General features: G+C 47.0%; 1 non-coding gene across 1 annotated transcript; it reads left to right on the top strand.

The window, feature by feature from the left end:
- The first annotated feature begins 2,921 nt into the window (after window positions 1-2,921).
- On the top strand, window positions 2,922-2,997 carry Trnas-uga (transfer RNA serine (anticodon UGA)). Its single transcript has one exon. It is a non-coding gene; the product is annotated as a tRNA-Ser (tRNA).
- The last annotated feature ends 17,265 nt before the right edge of the window (window positions 2,998-20,262 follow it).

Below are 20,262 nucleotides of genomic sequence, written 5' to 3'. Positions count from 1 at the left end.
ATAATGATTTTAAATTTGAAAAATCTGCAAACATCCATATTAAAAATTGCACGATTCCCGTATGTTATTCCTAAAAGCCAAAGTTGACGAAGGCCATTATGCGGTATAACGCAAATAGCCAGAGGGACTATATACTCATACTAAGCAATGTTCACAAATTGGCATGATCAGGCATCGGGGTCCACATTTTATATGGATGGCAGTAAAAAAAAATTGTCGCCGAATTACTGAATGCCAAAAGGAAACAGTGGAAACTCTAAATATGTCTACGACGAAAACTGTATGAGGATGAATTCACTTCCCTGCATCACTCGCGGAAGCATGCTAGAAATAAGACGAATCCTGATTGATGAAATCCGAACTAAAAATGGGATGGTACGCATAGCAGAAGGAGATACTGAAGGAAATCGATCGCAGTTGTGAAAAATCCACTCCGAAAAATCCTGCATTTTGACGAATGTCTTGTGATTTCCCCGGCAGTAGGTCGCCATACACTTCAGACGATGGCTTCTTCGAAAGTGTCACGACAAAAAAATGATTCTCAAGACTAATTTGCGTAGAAAGTTCAATCAGGTAGCTCAAAAACCAAACAGCATGTGCGATGAAAACTACCGCTATAAAATGGAAAAAAAGCATCAGAAATTACGGTGAGCCGTAGTTGAGAATTAATCGCCTGACATGCACCAGGTTTAAGAGAAAATATAGCAACTCACGAACTCTCACCAAAGTTCATTACACAGCACAGATTTGTTACGAAAATTGATAGCTAGAAGAAATTCGAAGATAAGCGTTATGTAGAAAGGAGGATAAAAAAAGCATCTACACTAGACGTAAAGAGGACAACGAATACAAGACGATGCCCATATAGTTACAAACTTTTTCAAATTGTTGGACCCAAGTTTTCAATCACCTATTGACTTAAGAAATGTAAATGTTCGCGCCCAGCAACTGAGGACGTTTCATACTGAACGGAGTTATTTCAGAAATTTAGTACACGATAGTGGAAATACAGATCCATAATGTGGGCAAGAAATGTGTAGCCAAAAACATAAGTGAAACCCAATTGTTAGATGTAGACCGAACTGCTTCTTGGCAAAGCTTCAGTCCCTGTTGACTACCTTTTGATCACGTAACGGTTTAGTACGAATTAGTAAACAAAACAATTAGGACGGACGAACGACTGTACGGAATGGGACTCGCCAACAGTGCAATCCAGTCCGTACAGCAACACACACACATGCGGAGGCCTCAAATAATTGGAAGCGCGCCAGCGAGATATAGCGGTCATTATAAGATCTTCCTCTGAGGACATAACATCAGTTGGATACATATTACAAACAAAAACTATGGATCACAAACGTGATACTACTTGGAAACAAATGCACGTCCTTGTGCTGGTTAAGTGCGAATCAATGTAAATCATGTAATGAACAAAATTGAAAGTGCTGACACAATAGATATTAATGAGTGCATGAACTCGAATGTGATAGTTTTAAAGTACATCTACCACGAAAATATGTTGACATGATGAAAATAGCCTTTGAAAGAACGGGTTTACGATAAAAAAAATTACTTACTGGTTGAAGGATTTCTAATCAGTTACCTAAAGGAAGAAATGAAAGGAGAAAAATGAGCCATTATGTATTTCACGAATAAGCAAGATTGTCAACAATAAGATACTGTTGAATCATCTAATTACAATTTTTGATGTCTGTGGGTGAAAGGTCTCGAAGCATCAGCGGTGCCGCAGATACGCCCCACCGCTCCTGCGGCGAGGCCCAAATCTGCAGCACGAGGAAAATTCGGAGACCTGAGACCTGAAGTCATTTACATAAAAGGAATTAAAAGAATAAATACGGCTCTGTGGTCAAGTGCAAAAAAGAGGCTGGGCTTCAATTCCCAGTAATCTCTCAAATTAGTGAACAGATACGGCTACATTAACAAGATGTTACATAAGGAGACAAGAGACACTGTGCAGTGAAAGTGTTTGCTACTTTCTGAATAACAAAATTGTTAGTTCTCCAAAGCGAAATAGTTAAGAAGCCCTTACAGTCATTACGGCAGTGTCTCAGATTTGAACTTGTAAAACAGTTGTAGGAAGATATGTGTTAATTTCAAAAATAAGAAAGTGTCCTTCGCAGTGGTGCAACTGCTATAGTAGCTGGATGGCTACGTCCACGTCATCGGTTCGATTCCCCCCTCTTGCAATTACTTATCTAAGTTCGCGTTAAGTGGAATGGTCTGTTTGACAAACCCACCGTCATAACTGGTAGTTGATAGGAGATTCACAGTGAGAATAGTCTTATTTATTTGAAATGCTGTTTTACACTGATTATTCTAAACCCTCAATATTAAGTATTGGACCAATTAATGGAAATGTCATTTACCAGCCATTAATTTCTGTGTAGAAATGTTTCATAATTTTAGGATGGTCACCAAATCATGTAATTTGTTGTAAGTTTGGCTGTGTGGCATGATGGCGGATAGTGCAATCGGTAGAAGCTGCCATGCAGAAAACATTGAAAGTATGCCAGAATGAGATTTTCACTCTGCAGCGGAGTGTGCGCTGATATGAAACTTCCTGGCAGATTAAAACTGTGTGCCCGACCGAGACTCGAACTCGGGACCTTTGCCTTTCGCGGGCAAGTGCTCTACCAACTGAGCTACCGAAGCACGACTCACGCCCGGTACTCACAGCTTTACTTCTGTTCATATCAGTTTCATATCAGCGCACACTCCGCTGCAGAGTGAAAATCTCATTCTGGAAACATCCCCCAGGCTGTGGCTAAGCCATGTCTCCGCAATATCCTTTCTTTCAGGAGTGCTAGTTCTGCAAGGTTCGCAGGAGAGCTTCTGTAAAGTTTAGAAGGTAGGAGGCGAGGTACTGGCAGAAGTACAGCTGTGAGTACCGGGCGTGAGTCGTGCTTCGGTAGCTCAGTTGGTAGAGCACTTGCCCGTGAAAGGCAAAGGTCCCGAGTTCGAGTCTCGGTCGGCACACAGTTTTAATCTGCCAGGAAGTTTCATTGAAAGTATGCTTTATTTTAAATGGACAGGTCTCATGAATGACAAACATTCCAATGTAAATCAAACTAAATGGTGAAAACCTTTCAAGGTATTATGAAGTTGATTTATGTGATTTGAATCTGCCATTGAAGAGAAAAAATAGCACAAAGTAAGCTACACAAGATACATAGATACGTTAACATAGTTCACTAATACAAAAAGGTAGCGGTAGGTGCGGTTTATGTTCATTAATTAGGTTCATAAGTTAAGATCAACAGATACAGTATGTATATATTTTGTATATTTAAATATTAATTATTAAAAAGTCTTCCAATTTTTGCCTAAGATGATGGCTCAGAGTACCAAAGAATTTTCCGTCGGTTCTTGGGAACATGATCCAATATTGAGGAGGACAGCCCTTCCTAATGTTGTGAAAAAAATTGGAGAACACCAGGAAGTGTTTTCCTTATATAATTGTTAGCCTAATAAGTTGGCTATTTTTATGTACATCAGGTGTGCTCTAAACTTAGAAGGAAATGGATTCGTGACTATGCAGTACTTTGTCTCCAGCTTAGTGTAAAGAGAGGAACACATTGTAACCGAATTTTTATAGCTCTGAAAAAGTCACGTATTTTTCATCTATGCTGTGTAAAATATCATACCAAGACTCGATGGAACAATAAATTAATAAATCTCACCTAGTTTTGGCTCTGTGTCACACATTTTGTATCGTTCATGTCACACCAATTGTAGTGGATATAGCTGGATGACAAAGTTACTGCCTTGAACCCAAGTTATCACGGTATAGCTTCCAAAGATGATGACGGGGGTTTCATTTTCAGTGTACTTTTTGTTTTACATAGTATTATGTTACGTCGATGGCAACTGGAATAAATTTGTCGTTGAAAGTGCGTCACTAAAGACTTTACACTAGCATAATGCAGAAACAGTGGCAGATACCATGAGCAAGTATATTCTTTGTGCTGTCTCTCGTGATTAGAACCTTTCAAAGTGATACACCAACAGTTAAAAAGTGTCAAAGAGGTTCGATGCGTTGTGCTGTTGTACTAACCACGTTCAGTTGTATGTATTAAGTTCTCTTTGGTTCTCATTTTTGACGACAGGCTGCTTGGATGATGAGGCCTCACTAATAAGACACTGCTTGCTCCTGTACCTGAAACAGATGACGGTGCTTCCAATAACTGCCTTGAAAACAACTACATAGTGCTTGACTTGAGCGGTAGGGACTTCCGCATTGTTAGGCTCATACCTGGGGCTCTCTTTTAAGAACAGTCATTTGTCGAGTCTTCACACAGGAGAAATTTTGTAACTTGGTGACATAGGTGGGAATTCCTCGCTTGCTGTATTTTCTTCAGTTGGAATGGTCTTGATGGAGATAGTATTGGGTAACCTGGCTGTCTGCCACCTGGGGCAGCAGTAAGTGATCATACCACAGGTGCCGGAGGTGAAACAGGCAAGTCAAATAGCTTTGGTGATAGCTATGCAGGTAGGGGAAGTACGGCAGATTCACTAGTAGGTGGAGGTGACAAATCTTTAGTGTGCTGTGGGCAGTATTGGAACGTAGGTTTTCCTAGAACCCGTTTTTGTAAACCCTCGTCCACAATTTTATAAAGGTCGCGTCGCTACTGCTGTAACGGTAGGCCGAGTCTGTAAGTTAGTGCAACAGCTTCTGGTGCAGTACACCACTAAGACAATTTCTTCCTGCCACACATTACACAGCATAAATTTCCCTACCATTGTGACTTGTTGTATAGTGAAACCTGCAACACTGCGTGCAATATAATACAAAAAAGCTGCCATGCAGGCCCTCAATGGCTGCTGGAAAATGATCTTAGGTTAACTTCTTAGTACATAGCAAATGCAATTTACAATTGTCTGTTCACTTCTAAGAGTTCACGAAACGGCGTTCCCTGTCTGTCAGCCCTAGACCATGATCCATAACCAAGTGGGCGAGAGCTGCTCTTCCATCTTCCGTGTAGGCTTTGTCCATTGTCCGGTCATTGGTGGATTGTACTCGGCCGGCACTTGACCGAGGCGAAGTCGATATCTTCATCCTCAGCGCCACCTGTGGCGCTGGTGGAGTTGCGCTAGTAGCGACTCGATAGCATTGGCACCAGCTCACATCTTCGCGCGTGTGATTTTGCCCTGGCTGTGTCTTGTTTGGAAAAACGCAGCACTTATGATGCTAGATGGCAGTGGTGGTGGTGTAGGTAGCTCAAATGGCTTTGCAGGAGATGGCAATGGAATTCTAGATGGTTTGACTAAGGAACTCAGAAAGGGTGATGGTGATATAAACTCCATCCATAGAGCAACTTGGATGGTGGTGGGGATGGAATTTCAGTGAGGGTAATAATGATGGTGAATGCTCTCTACTGGAGAATAGCACTTCAATGACTGCAGGGAAAGTAGTCGTGCATTTGGCTGCTTAATACTGGGACCTAAACTTTGTGGTGAGAATAATTGACTCACTGATCGTGGTGGTGGTGGTGGTGGTGGTGGTGGTGGTGGTGGTGGTGGTGGTGGTGGTCTGGGATAGGCGAAAGGTCGGTATTCTTTGCTTGCTGTAGGTAAAGCCCCCAGCTGGAATAGTTTTGACTGGGAGAGTATTGAATCACTTGCTTGTCTGCCACGTGGAGCATTAATAATCATACCAGATTTGAGTGGAGAAACGAGCAGTTTAGATGGCTTTGGTAGTGGTTGGGATGCAGGCAGATGCACTAGCAGCGCGAGGTGAGACAGCTTTCTCAGACAAAGGAAACATTGGTAGCTCAAGTTGGTATTCTGGGAGCAGTATTGGACTGTAGGGGTTTTGTAGAACCTACGATGCCAGATGGCATTGATGGTGGAGTAGGTAGTTCAGATAGCTTTCCTGGAGATGTCTTTGGAGTTTCAGACGGTTTGACAAAGGAACTTAGAAAAGGTGATCATGATACAAACTTTGTTTGAAGAGCAGCTTGGGTGGCGGTGAAAGTGGATGTCCAGTGAGGATGATAGATGACGGTGAACTGCTCTTTATTGGGGATAGCAGATTTCAGTTCTAAACATGGCTGCTACTCAGAAACCGTATACTACTTTTAATATTGGAATATACAGCCAACCAGTTGCAAGTTAATGTCTGTTACGTTAACTTAGGTTCCGTCAAAAAACGGAAAATTACATTGCAAAGAAAGCAATGGTCTGGATTTAGAGAACCTATGCTCAGCTTTGGAGTGTCCTATTTCATTTTCGAATTTAGCATAGCTGCTCTAAATTTTGACCATTGCTTTTTGCCATATAATATTACGGTTTATCAAAATTACGTTCTGATGAAGACATTCTTAGTAGGGTGCGCAGCTCGTGGTCGTGCGGTAACGTTCTCTCTTCCCGCGCCCGGATTCCCGGGTTCGATTCCCGGCGGGGTCAGGGATTTTCTCTTCCTCGCGATGACAGGATGTTATGTGCTGTCCTTAGAACTACTTAAACCTACCTAAGTTCTAGGGGACTGATGACCATCGATGTTAAGTCCCATAGTGCTCAGAGCCATTTTGAACCATTCTTAGTAGGTATCGAAACCTAGGTGACTTTACCAAAAAGTAATTTGCAACTGGTTGGCTGTATAAACTTCTGTTGAATAACAGATTAGATAATTAGAATGGCTGTGGGAAAGATAGTGGTGCATTTGGCTGCTTGATACCAGGAACTATACTTCGTGGCGAGAATAACGGTTGTAATGGTGTGTTACGAAATTCGTGGTTGAACGACCTTCTGGAGGATCGAATTATTTTTCTAGGATGGATATTGAGTGTAATTTGAAACCTAGTAGTGGAGATTGAAGCTATCGTGGGATGTTGGTAGGTGGCAACATTTCACTTGGCCTGAGAAGTGGCTCTATTTGTGGACAATGTGTTGGGGGAAGATAGTCCCAGACGGAAGGAATTGCAATCCTGTACCAGAGGGAGATGGTAAGGATTTCGGCAGTTCTAAAACTCCAGCTTCGGAGAAGACAGGCGTAAAGGAATGTGGCAACTGGGTGATGCTATATAGTGCTACAGTACCTAACAGCTTTTCACCAACTATGGGTGCAAACCCACGAAGTTGTGAGATGGATAACAGTCGTGGCTTCGACACACTTAGGTTGGTGGGCAGGACTGGGTGTAAGCGGTGGACTCATGAGTGAAGGTGGGTGGCGGTGCAGCTACCACGACGGCGCCGGATACAGTGCCCAAGAGCCTGGCGGCGCCAGGGCTAGAGATGGGTGTTCCAGCGACAGTGGCACTGGCCCTGCTAGCCAGTTACCGCCTGGCGCTCACGGTGACGCGGTCTGTACCTGTGCGTGTCCCAGCCAGTACAGTGATGTGATCCTGTATCACTGCTAATGGTTAAAGCTAGAACATTTGATTCAGTTTCCAACAAAAGTAATATTGGCATGAATTGAGATACCTGCTGGGATATGAAAATAATTAGAATCTGAGTGCAACCACAGTAAGTTAGGAGTAATACCATTGACATTCTGTGTGTACGGAAATTGCTCATTAACAAATCGCATTAAAATATTGGCTGCTTACTAGAATATCATGTTATAGCTCTTGTAAACATGAGGATTATCTGCGAGCAGTATTGGCATTAAATTTGGCAGGAGTGTGACCTGTTGAAATTGTAATTTGTTACTCGATATGGCTATCCACTGTTGTTCGTAAAGTGACGGGTTATCATGGGAGTATGGGTTGAGGAGGTAGATACAAAACGCCAAGTAGGATTGAGACGGCCTCACCCAAATCGCGCTAGTCTTAGTTCATCAGTGTATGTGACACATTTTGATACTCGTGAATTCGCTCAGCATAACGTAAAGATGAGATACTAGGACGGTTTTTATGATACCGGATTCCGTGTTTGTTCACGCATACACCCTACTTGATTCCTTTTGTTTTAAGAATTTTAAGGCCTGTTTCGTTGAACCTAACAAACCCATGCTGCAGTGGCCGGGAAGTGGGGTGATGTTCCTGCGTCTTTTTACTGCTTAGGTGTGTGCTGGACTGCCATCATACTCGAAAATTTTCACTCTGCAGAGGAGTGGTGAGTTCATGTCGGTAAAGAGTTAAGACATTCTAATGAAATTAAGGATTGATAAGGTCCCTTGTTCTTGAGTCACACACTTTCTTCCTTTATGTTGAAGAGGCTACCAGAAGTTGTAACTTGACAGATGACACGAGAAAGAGGAGTGAAGTAAGTAGTGTCCTTTGTAATTACAAATATTTCAGTAACGCTCTTTTGCCGTTGCTGCAGAGAAGACTATAAACATGCTCATAACTCCCGTCACCACAGCACAGTCGTGTGATCGATTTACAATCGCACGTTCGATGTCTATCGTTTGGAGCCCGCGGCTTCGATAGGCAAATATCCTTGGAAATTACCAGTTCAAAGGACACAATACTCAGCGACCGTAAGAAAAAGAAATTAGTACCAGTTTTAGCACATTAACGCCTTTTGTAAGTTCTGTTAGATATTATTTCAATTTGTCCCATTGAGATGTATTTTGAGTATATTTGCAAAGCATACAGCTTGAGATCACCTTCTGTTCCAGTAGAAAATACACACTCTTAATTGCCCCCAGGGGATCCACAACTCTTTTGTGGATACGTGCGTAGCGAGCACGGGACCCCGAGCTGATGTGGCCTTCCTTCCTTTCCGGGCTGCATACCTTCCCTTTCCGCATCCTTCCCCATCCCCCATCTTCGCCCCCCCCCCCCTTCACCTCTGGCTCTTTCATTCCCTTTCTCTAGTGTTATGGTTTGTGCCTACGTCCGGAGACGGACGCTTGTAAATATACTACATTCTTCGCCTTCCTTCCTTGCTTGTAAGTCTTCATCCTTCCTTTGTCCTTCTCTTTTCCTTACCTCTTCTCTCTACCTTCTCCGCTACGGCGTTTGAGACCTCTCTTCTTTCCTTTCCCTTTCTCTTTCTTCCTCCCTGTGCGTGTCTGAAGGCCGACCCACGCACTTCCATGCGTAGCCGGTGACGGGGTAACGCGTAATTCCCCGCCCCGGGTAGACAGGTAGGACACGTACGTACCCCCTGGTAACGGCCAGGCCCAGGGAGGGGTGATTACCCGAGCTGATACCTTCCGAAAGTGCCGATTGGTCCCTCCGTCCGTTTGTCGGGAGGTGTGACCTGAGGTGTGAACAATCACCTAAGGCGGGAGTGCCCTCAGTGAGGGCCCCCACAAGGGAGGAGCGCGCCATCGGAGACGCCGGTAATCATGGGGGATTCTTCCGCAATGGTTTCCTCACCTTCCACTATGTCTGCTCACAAACGTAAGTTCACTGAGTCTCAACCACAGTCAGTTCTTCCATCGTTGCCACAGTTCCTTGTTGTTTCTCGGTCTGACGAAGGTCACGACTTCTCCACGGTCAACCCTTTCATTATTCAGAAAGGTGTCGACGCAATTGCAGGTCCTGTAAAGTCTTGTTCCAGATTACGGAATGGCACCCTGTTGTTAGAAACAGTCAGTGCCCTCCAGGCACAAAAATTGCTGCGTACTTCACTACTACACACCTTCCCTGTCCGGGTGGAACCGCACCGTACCTTAAATTCCTCGCGTGGAGTCGTTTATACACGCTCCCTCGATGGACTGTCTGACGAAGAAATTCAGCACTACCTGTCTGACCAGGGCGTAACGGCTGTTCATAGGGTTATGAAAAGGGTTGACACGAACATCATTCCAACCCGCACTGTCATCTTGACATTTGACAGTTCAACTACCATCGAAAATCAAAGCCGGCTATGAGAGAATTTCCGTTCGCCCTTACGTCCCGAACCCTACGCGTTGCTATCAGTGCCAGCGGTTCAATCACACCAGCCAGTCCTGTTCCAATCCGGCCAAATGTGTTACGTGTGGCAGGGATGCCCATGAGGGTGCTTGTCCACCTCCATCCCCTCGCTGCATCAACTGTATGGGTGACCACGCCGCTTCCTCTCGAGATTGTCCCGTTTTTCAGGACGAAAAGCTCATCCAGGAAATAAGAGTAAAGGAAAAGTTGTCGACCTTTGCTGCTCGAAAATTATTCGCCAGTCGACAGCCCACCGAACCTCAGAAAGGAAAATACAGCACTGTCCTTGCTTCTCCTCGGCCAACAAAGGAGGCGGCCACGCAGATTTGCGACCTCACCTTTAGTGCCACGGTCGTCAGATCGGCCAGCGCAAAGATCGCCCGTTCAACCTCACCACTTTCGCCTGCCCACTCTCTGGTTCACCCTTCGTAGAGTTCTGCTAAATCTCGAGCCCAAAAGTCAGACACCAAGTCTTCGAAGAAAGAGCATACTCGTGAAGAGTTTTTACGTACGGCAACTTCCCAACCATCGGTTCCTCCTTCCTCTAAACATCATACTTCCAAGAAGGCTACAAAGAAACCCAGTTCCTCTCCTTCTCCGCCAAGGCGTGTCCCATCTACAGCACCACCTGGCGGAAGTCGCCCTCGGCTGTCTTCTGTGTCGCCGAGGCGCACTGCTGGCGGCCGATCAACCGGCCGGTCGCTGGTGGCAGGAGCTGCTCCTGACCAACCTATGGATCAGGATCTTCTGCCTTCGGCTGAATGCCATTCTGTGCTGTCGGTCGCAAGCTCAGAGCAGTCGTTGAGTTGACAGCGACCTTGGTCGCATTCCTCCATTTTCTGTTCACCCTATGTCCATTATCCACTGGAATATCCGCGGTATTCGAGCCAATCGGGATGAATTGTCGATCCTCTTAAAATCCTACTCGCCGGTCATCTTTTGTCTTCAGGAAACAAAGCTGCGTCCCCATGACCGCTTTGTTCTCCCTCATTTTCAGTCTGTCCGATATGATCTCCCCTCTGTTGAAGGCACTCCAGCACATGGAGGACTCATGATTCTTCTCCATGAAACTCTCCATTATCACCCAATCCATTTAAACACATCCTTCCAAGCTGTCGCCGTCCCTCTTTCCCTTTCCGGATACACGTTCTCTCTTTGTACTGTATACATTCCATCGTCCACACCAATGGCACGAGCTGATCTCCTTCATCTTCTTGGTCAGCTTCCACCCCCATATTTGCTGGTTGGGGACTTCAATGCCCACCACCCGCTTTGGGGATCTCCACATCCTTGTCCACGTGGCTCACTATTGCTAGACGTCTTCCACCAAGCAGATCTAGTTTGCCTCAACACTGGGGTCCCTACGTTTTTGTCTGCCTCCACGGCAAATTTATCTCATTTGGACCTTGCGGTCGGTACTGTTCCACTAGCTCGGCGCTTCGAATGGTTCGCCCTTGATGATACACACTCGAGTGACCACTTTCCATGTGTCCTTAGACTGCAGCCTCAACAGCCATATATGCGCCCGCGACGCTGGAAGTTTGCTCAAGCCGATTGGACACTTTTTTCGTCTCTAGCGACATTCGATGACCGTCGCTTTCCCAGCGTCGACGATGAGGTCACACATATTACCGACGTTATTCTTACAGCTGCGGAACATTCAATACCACGCACCTCCGAATTGCCCCGGCGCCCCCCAGTTCCTTGGTGGAACGAGGCATGCCGTGATGCACTACGTGAGCGGCGACGTGCTCTCCGCGTTTTCCGCCACCATCCTACTTTGGCCAACTGTATCCGCTATAAACAGCTACGAGCGCGATGCCGTCGTGTCATCCGCGATAGCAAGAAGGCAAGCTGGAAATTCTTTATTAGCTCATTTAACACCTTCACTCCCTCCTCGGAAGTTTGGAGTCGGCTTCGACGGTTCTCAGGCGCGCCTGGTTTCTCCCCGGTCTCTGGGCTCACTGTCGCGCATGACACATTAGTGGACCCCGTCGCAATTTCTAACTCGTTGGGTCAGCACTTTGCCGAGAGGACAAACATCTTCCCTCTAGCTATCGCCCCATTTCTCTCACAAGTAGTGTCTGTAAGGTTTTGGAGCGTATGGTGAATTACCGTTTAGCGTGGTGGCTGGAATCCCGCAGTCTTTTAACACCAGCCCAATGCGGCTTCCGAAAGCATCGTTCTGCAGTTGACCATCTTGTTGCTCTCTCCACTTATATCATGAACAATTTTCTCCGGAAACGCCAAACGGTAGCAATATTTTTTGATCTGGAGAGAGCATACGATACCTGTTGGAGGACAGGCATCCTCCGCACACTGTTCTCATGGGGCTTTCGAGTCCGGCTGCCCCTTTTTCTTCGCGAATTTATGGCAGAGCGCACATTTATGGCAGAGCGCACATTTAGGGTGCGGGTGAACACTACTCTCTCCCGCACTTTCTCCCAAGAAAACGGGGTACCCCAGGGCTCCGTGCTGAGTGTTGTACTGTTTGCCATCGCTATAAATCCAATTATGGATTGTCTCCTTCCCGATGTCTCGGGCTCCCTCTTTGTGGATGATTTTGCGATCTACTACAGCTCTCAACGGACCAGCCTTCTTGAACGACGTCTTCAAGGATGTCTCGATCGCCTCCACTCTTGGAGCATCGAAACCGGCTTCCGTTTCTCTCCCAGTAAGACCGTTTGTGTTAATTTTTGGCGACGTAAGGAGTTTCTTCCGCCCTCCTTACATCTAGGACCTGTCAACCTTCCGTTTTCAGACGTCGCTAAATTCTTGGGTCTTATGTTTGACAGAAAACTGTGCTGGTCCTCCCACGTTTCCTATTTTTCGGCTCGCTGTCTGCGATCGCTTAACACCCTCCATGTCCTGAATGGTACCTCCTGGAGAGCGGACCGAGTGGTCCTTCTCCGCCTCTATCGCGCCTTAGTGCGCTCGAAATTGGATTATGGAAGCATAGTCTACTCCTCTGCTCGACCGTCTATTCTTCGGCGTCTCGACTCTATCCACCACCGTGGATTACGTTTAGTGTCTGGAGCTTTTTACACTAGCCCTGTGGAGAGCCTTTATGCTGAGACTGCTGAACCTCCGTTGTCCAATCGGCGAGCAGTCCTGAGTCGTTATGCTAGCCATCTGTCTTCCATGCCTGCTAATCCAGCCCATGCCCCTTTTTTCGACGCCTCATTTGATGTAGGTTATGCAGGCCGCTCCTCCTCCCTACTACCCCCGGGAGTCCGCTTCCGTCAACTGCTCCATTCTCTTTCCTTCCGCTTTCCTAAAACCTTCTTGACAACTTGGGGTACAGCACCGCCTTGGCTCCGTCCCCGGATCTGCCTGCTCCGTGACCTTTGTCGATTTCCCAAGGATGGTACCCCTACACTTCCTTATCGTCGGGCATTTGCTGCTCTACGTGCACAAATGACGGACGCCACATTTATTTACACCGACGGCTCGAAAACATCGTTAGGTGTAGGGAGTGCCTATATTGTTGGCGACACCCCAAATGAATTTCGGCTTCCCGACCAGTGTTCGGTGTATACTGCGGAGCTTTACGCTGTTCTCCAGGCTGTCCACTACATCCGCCGCCATCGGCGGATACAGTACGTTATCTGCTCGGATTCTCTCAGCTCTCTCCTCAGTCTCCAAGCTCTTTACCCTGTGCACCCTCTGGTCCACCGGATTCAGGACTGTCTGCGCTTGCTCCACCTGGGGGACGTCTCGGTGGCGTTCCTCTGGCTCCCGGGACACGCTGGTATCTGTGGGAATGAGGCGGCCGATATAGCGGCCAAGGCTGCAGTCTCTCTTCCTCGGCCAGCTATTCAGTCGCTTCCCTTCACCGATCTACGGAGCGGTTTATGTCGCAAAGTTGCTCATTTGTGGCATGCGCATTGGTCCACACTTCCCCATAATAAATTGCGGGAAGTGAAAGCCCTTCCTTGCGCTTGGACTTCTTCCTCCCGAACGCGTCGTCGGAAGGAGGTAATTTTAACTAGACTCCGGATAGGGCACTGTCCTTTTAGCCATCGACATCTTTTAAGCGGCGATCCTCCCCCAATCTGTCCCCACTGCTCTCAGCTGTGGACGGTAAGACACCTTTTAATTGAATGCCCCTATTTTAATCCGTTACGCGCCCGTCTACAGCTATCGCCTGATCTATCGTCGATTTTAGCCGATGACACGCGCTCAGCCGACCGCGTTCTCCAGTTTATTAGTGACAGTGAAATGACGTCAGGTATTTGAAGCTTTTTTTGGGATAACAAACCCCTTTCTGTAGTGGATTTTTAAGCCTTCCTTCTGCTTTTAGTTTCTCCAATTTTATGACTTTGTTCCCATTGCTGCTTGTTTTCAATTTCGGTTTTTTACTGTTTCCTAAGTTACGGGCTGGGCGCTAATGACCATAGCAGTTTTGCGCCCTAAAAAAAAAAAAAAAAAAAAAAAAAACTCTTAATTCGCTATAGTCGTGTTGAAATACGTAAATCCATTGCGGTATGGGTTAGTATTAATTAACAATGAATATCAGAACGTGCCATACGTAAAAAAGAGGGACGGGGATGTTCAAATCGCTGGACACTTTCGTTCAAACCCCCTCATAAGGACCACCCTAATGATAGCAGCCAGGCACACGCATAAGGGGTAATAAACACGTAGTGATACTACGCAACTACTCGGCCTCTGCGGTATGCGTTCCTCGTCTTCAATTTCAACAAAATACAGCTTAAGGTTCTTACTCAAACAAAAGGAGAAAAATCGGGGCGTGTGTGCGTGAAGAAACGCGTTAACAAAATATGGATCACCCTAATCCATGTAGATAATTTTGCACGGAACACTCAGAATGCGAGTTGTCTTCCCACTTGCTGGACTCTTCATTACACCAGGACAATGGTCGTATCTGGATACGCCCTTGAGGCGAACGGTTACTAGAAACAATCACGGCACCATGGACGTAGTATACTGGGGAAGCATTACGTTGTGGAGGACATTCACATTGACTTCTATGGGACCTACGACAGTAACCGAAGGCACCGTGACACCTGCCGTCTGTTAGAACATCATTGCTCATCAGCTGCATCCCTTGATGCTGGACGTTGTCTCCTCTAATGACGGCTTCCGGTAAGACAGTACAAGGCCAAAAGCCGGCTACAGTCTTTCCAAAAGCAGGATGGCGATCTCAAGTTGTCGTGACGACACAATTGCCTGATAAGAACCTCGCGGACCTCATCTGAGACGTTATCTAGCATCAGCTCAGCGCCCATTAATCTTCGGCCCGTAATTTACTAAGATTTCCTGACGTGCGCGTAGACACCCTTAGTCCTGGTGTACGATTTACTGTCTCGCAGCACGTATTTCTTGTCTGAACATTAAGAAGCACGTTCATTAATTACAGGCATGAGGAATTTGATAGCGAATCTTGATCATCGTACACTTAATCTTGAGAATACACATATAGCCACAATTCGCGCGCAAATCAGAGATTCTGTTAATCAATGGAACTTTGAAGTTTCATTCTGGAACAGCGGTGTTTGGTTCTTCTTTCGTTACATCCAGTCAACAACACTACAGTGTTACATACGACCAATTTTCACAATAAATATGCAAGATCTTCCGGCATAGTAAGTGTATGCTAGATCGAATCGGCAAGATATTTGAAAAGTAATATTCAAATTACAGCTGCTGGGTAACAGGCAGGAAGCCTGGAGTGGTAAGGTGCCACACCATGTACGTGCGCAGCTCTAACCAGGACATTTGCACAGCTAACTTTTTAAATCGAAGTTGGCTTGTCCTCGTGCGAAATAGCAAAGTTCCTCAACATGGCATCTGATAAAACAATGCTTTCCATGAAAATCAGTCTCACCTGTCATTAATAAAGTATAAAATCGTTTACTCAGTTCATTTGTTGAACATCATTTGTGAATATACACCACTGGCTATTAAAATTACTACACCAAGAAGAAATGCAGATGATAAACGGGTATTCATATTATGCTAGAACTGACATGTGTTTAAATTTTCCCGCAATTTGGGTGCATAGATCCTGACAAATCTGTACCAGAACAACCACCTCTGGCCGTAATAACGGCCTTGATATGCCTGGGCATTGAGTCAAACACAGCTTGCTTGGGTGGCGTGTACAGGTACAGCTGCCCATGCAGCTTCAACACGATACCACAGTTCATCAAGAGTAGTGACTGGCGTATTGTGATTAGCCAGTTGCTCGGCCACCATTGACGAGACGTTTTCAATTGGTGAGGGATCTGGAGAATGTGCTGGTCATGGCAGCAGTTAAACATTTTCCCAATACCATCACGCCGGGTCATACGCCAGTTTGGCGATGACGAATACACGCTTCCAATGTGCGTTCACCGCGATGTCACCAAACACAGATGCGACCATCTTGATGCTATAAACAGAACCTGGATTTATCCGAAAAAATGACGTTTTGCCATTCGTGCACCCAGGTTCGGCGTTGAGTACGCCATCACAGGCGCTCCTGTCTGTGATGCAGCGTGAAGGATAACCGCAGCCATGGTCTCCGAGCTGATAGTCCATGCTGCTGCAAACATCGTCGAACTGTTCGTGCAGATGGTTGTTGTTCTGCAAACGTCCCCATCTGTTGACTGAGGAATTGAGACGTGCCTAGACGATCCTTTACAACCATGCGGATAAGGTGCCTGTCATATCAACTGCTAGTGATACGAGGAACCCCGCCCCCCCCCCGCACACACGTTACCCGCCGCAAACCCCCCCCCCACACACGTTACCCGCCGCAAACCCCCCCCCCCACACACGTTACCCGCCGCAAACCCCCCCCCACACACGTTACCCGCCGCAAACCCCCCCCCCACACACGTTACCCGCCGCAAACCCCCCCCCCCACACACGTTACCCGCCGCAAACCCCCCCCCCACACACGTTACCCGCCGCAAACCCCCCCCCCCCACACACGTTACCCGCCGCAAACCCCCCCCCCCACACACGTTACCCGCCGCAAACCCCCCCCCCCCACACACGTTACCCGCCGCAAACCCCCCCCCCACACACGTTACCCGCCGCAAACCCCCCCCCCCCCACACGTTACCCGCCGCAAACCCCCCCCCCCCACACGTTACCCGCCGCAAACCCCCCCCACACACGTTACCCGCCGCAAACCCCCCCACACACGTTACCCGCCGCAAACCCCCCCACACACGTTACCCGCCGCAAACCCCCCCACACACGTTACCCGCCGCAAACCCCCCCACACACGTTACCCGCCGCAAACCCCCCCACACACGTTACCCGCCGCAAACCCCCCCACACACGTTACCCGCCGCAAACCCCCCCACACACGTTACCCGCCGCAAACCCCCCCACACACGTTACCCGCCGCAAACCCCCCCACACACGTTACCCGCCGCAAACCCCCCCACACACGTTACCCGCCGCAAACCCCCCCACACACGTTACCCGCCGCAAACCCCCCCACACACGTTACCCGCCGCAAACCCCCCCACACACGTTACCCGCCGCAAACCCCCCCACACACGTTACCCGCCGCAAACCCCCCCCACACACGTTACCCGCCGCAAACCCCCCCACACACGTTACCCGCCGCAAACCCCCCCACACACGTTACCCGCCGCAAACCCCCCCACACACGTTACCCGCCGCAAACCCCCCCACACACGTTACCCGCCGCAAACCCCCCCACACACGTTACCCGCCGCAAAACCCCCCACACACGTTACCCGCCGCAAACCCCCCCACACACGTTACCCGCCGCAAACCCCCCCACACACGTTACCCGCCGCAAACCCCCCCACACACGTTACCCGCCGCAAACCCCCCCACACACGTTACCCGCCGCAAACCCCCCCACACACGTTACCCGCCGCAAACCCCCCCACACACGTTACCCGCCGCAAACCCCCCCACACACGTTACCCGCCGCAAACCCCCCCACACACGTTACCCGCCGCAAACCCCCCCACACACGTTACCCGCCGCAAACCCCCCCACACACGTTACCCCGCCGACCATGTTTTCCACCCCTCGACCACCACCATGTCACATTGCTCCATAAACATAGCAAAAATTGTAGAACTCCTGATGTGAAGAACGGGTGATGAATTTCATTCCAAAGTCGGATAAACAAGGTGTTACGCAGGTTGTCATAATCTTTTGGTTAATCAGTGTCGACACCAGCACAGTAACTGCAGTGGTAGATTGGACTATAAACAGCAGACTGCATGCTCAAATTGACTTCTTAAGTCAATGGTTCGGTTTCCCCCCCCCCCCCCCCCCCCCTTCCTATCAAAAACGCCTCAGTCACAACAAAACGTCGTATAACGTGCTGTTGCACGTAAAAATAGCAGTGATAGTTGTCCAGACACTTCAGATCCCGTCGTGTATCCTCCGTTACTGAAGGCTGGTGTATTTTGTATCTTCATTCAACACAGCAGAAAGGTGCAAACATGTGGCAGAGGGTAGTTCTTTCTCGGCGAAATGAATTAAAATTTAAACGAGACGTATCTTGCCCTTGGGTTGTATCTATCCTTGTACAATTTGCTTGCATCTCCTGTATGTTTTCTCTTCTCTTCAAATTATCTCGGCTCATTTTTCATGGTTTCGTGATACTGACCATTGACAGTTCCTAGTTGATGGCCTTCTTGGAGCCTACAGCTCTACACATATCCAACAGGTTGACAGTAGCAACTCCAACAAGCGACGCTGTCGTTCGGAAGTCAGAATTATTTATTTCTGATTTATCTACATCTAGGTAGTAACGTGTATAAATTTCTGTTAACTCCTGCCATAATTTCAAAAACAAACCAGTTACAGCAAAATAAAGCGTAAACTACATACGAGTCAATAAAATGTTACTGTTCCATATCGTGTTTGAGATTGCTGTACCTCCATCGTTGTGTGTGTTATACTATTATCAGTATGTCATAAATATATTCTTGGTTGCAAGAATGCCATGTAGATTTGTGAAATGAAGATAAAATTCAATGCACAGTAAATTTATTTTATGGCATAGAAATTGATCTTTCGAGGAATAATGTGTAAAATAACACCTGTCAAGTGTTTAGTAGCTGATCCATCAACTGTACACCAGGTATCCAGTAACATCGGCGGGGTACCTATTTTTACAGAAAAAAATATTCCTTTACTTGTTGAAGGAACACCAGCATTCCTGTCAGGTGCATAGATTGCTCAGGGGCATACATTTGTGGGAGATGTTTCCTTCCACTTGGGTCCTCCAGTATCTCAAAAAGTGGTAATGGTGAATGCATTTTCTAACATGGGTGCTGATTGTAGTGCGAAAGGTAGTAGTGGAGACTGAAGCTGTGGTAGGATGACCCTGTGTGTCAACATTTTCTTGGTCCTAGAAATGGCTGTATTTGATTTTTTGGAAATTTTTGATAAGTTCGTATGGGACCTAACTGTTGAGTTCGTCGGTCCCTCCTAGGCCTATGCAATACTTAAACTAACTTCAACTGACGTGCGCACGCGCAGACATGCGCCCGAGGGAGGAATCGAATCTCAGATGTGGGGAGCTGCGGGAACCATGGCAAGGCGCCTGTGACTGTGCGGCTACCCCGCATGGCTGTATGATTCGGAAGGCGGTCCTAGTGGAGGTGACAGGTGGGCTGTACCAGAAACAGTGGGTAAGGATTTCGGCTGAGCTAACATGGCAGGTTCAGAGAAAAGCGTAAGGGAATGTGGTGCTTGTGTGATGGTGAGTGGAGCTGGATTACGTAACTGCCTTGCACCAGGCAGCTCGGCACTCGATGTTTGGCTGTATTCCGTATCTGAAGGAGACAGCCAACTTCATCGCCATTTATAGACCGGCTTGCCCTTTCAATAACGTTTTATCAGCTTATTTCGTGAGCTGTACTAATACTACTTCACGAACTTTCAAAATGTAAACTGTCAAATTGTGTGTTACCTAAGGTAAAAATATCCCTATAACTTAAAACTGAACCACACAATAATAAAAGCATGAATCAGAATTTCACAACGAAAGTATCACATTAAGTAACGCACTAAATAATCATCTTGTGTGAAAATTCGTGGCACATGCAGAGAACTGCAGAACGGGTGAAAGAGCTTAACAATTCTAAAATTAACCATATGCCCGAGAAAGATTACTCACGATGCACCACCACTTTGGCGTCAGTAACTAAACCTTAAGAGAAATATACTGCTAGTAACTGTCCTGAGTACCGTATATAGACGCATTCTGCTTCCACAAATCACGAAGGCTGTTTGGCTATGAGCTTGCTGCATGCCTTGGCTATTTAGACAACTCTTTCCAAGTGTCAAGCATAGAAAACTGAAATGCAGGTAGACGAAGTGTGGCACCTTTGTTTTATGACGACTATTTCTGCCGTAGTATTTTAGAGAGTATTCATGTCAGCTTTTTTAGGTGGCCGTTCCAAGCACATCTTGT

This window comes from Schistocerca nitens, chromosome 4 (genome assembly GCF_023898315.1).
Source record: "Schistocerca nitens isolate TAMUIC-IGC-003100 chromosome 4, iqSchNite1.1, whole genome shotgun sequence".
Taxonomy (NCBI): domain Eukaryota; kingdom Metazoa; phylum Arthropoda; class Insecta; order Orthoptera; family Acrididae; genus Schistocerca; species Schistocerca nitens.
The sequence above is the reverse complement of the archived record's forward strand: the minus strand, read 5'-3'. Positions and strand labels throughout refer to the sequence as shown.